The following is a 1,110-nucleotide window of genomic DNA, read 5'->3' as shown; positions in this document are numbered from 1 at the left end:
TTGTGATCTTTATTATTACTTTTCACACAGTTTTTTGTTACAACTAGTTCAAGTCAGCCGGCACGTGCCAAACTGATTGTGTCAGAAATGAGTGCCTTTCAATTTAGACAGAATCAAGCCAAAATATTGATCGGATGGATGACTTCAACATGTTGAGGGAAAAGAAATTTCTCTTTCCTCTAGATTTTGAGTTAGTAGTGTGTCCAGTTGGACTTACATAGCCATCCTGTGATCATGAGGGGTTAAATAATGACAATTAATGAAAAAGGGGAGATTCAAAGTGAGAGGCTAGAACTATAAATTTTGTTTATAGGTTTTAAGCCCGTTAAGACAACTCTCTTCCAGAAAATTTTATTTGCGTAAGCCAGTAAATGTCTTATTTGCTTAAACAAATTCGAATCAGGTTTTCTGTTTCATTGTAACCAAAGAGACTTAAGATTTACAAAGCCTGTCCTATAACCGTCTTGTGAGGCTTATGAGATAGTTTTCATAGTGTTCAGGATAGACTCTGCCATTTAATAATTCTGATTACTTTTTAGCTGTTATTCAATAGCAAAATTATTTAATGTTAGCAAAAGTTTTGATGAATACCTGACATCAGATGGCATTTTAAATTATGAAAATAAATTTCTTGCTCTACATTGTTTTTATTCTGAGTCTGCCCTGCTTTGTTTACTCTTAAGCTTTTATTTTTTTTACACAGAAATTACTCAAACATAAATACATTTCTTACCAGCTATACTTTTTCAAGTAATTGAAAATATCTTCTTTAAGCTCTCCAAGAATAATCTAATCATTGTTTTCTCAATATAAATGATTGATTTTATGGGCTTGCTACAAAAGCATGAGACGCTTATTCTTTTCAAAAACCCTTTCTAAGTCACAGTTACTTTGTGTGCATTGATTTATGATTTCCTTCACAAGGTAACAAAGCATTTTCTACATAATGCTGTCTTGCACTAACATCTGTACTACAGTAACTCTTTCACTGGATGGATCTTTTGATTTTTCATTCTTTCTTTGAAAGCTACATATATGAAGCAAAATACTGTTTTCTTCTGACTCCCACTGTCTATGTGAAATGTCATATAATGTAATTCTCTCGGTTCT

Source organism: Prionailurus bengalensis, chromosome B4 (assembly GCF_016509475.1).
Source record: "Prionailurus bengalensis isolate Pbe53 chromosome B4, Fcat_Pben_1.1_paternal_pri, whole genome shotgun sequence".
Taxonomy (NCBI): Eukaryota; Metazoa; Chordata; class Mammalia; order Carnivora; family Felidae; genus Prionailurus; species Prionailurus bengalensis.
The sequence above is the reverse complement of the archived record's forward strand: the minus strand, read 5'-3'. Positions refer to the sequence as shown.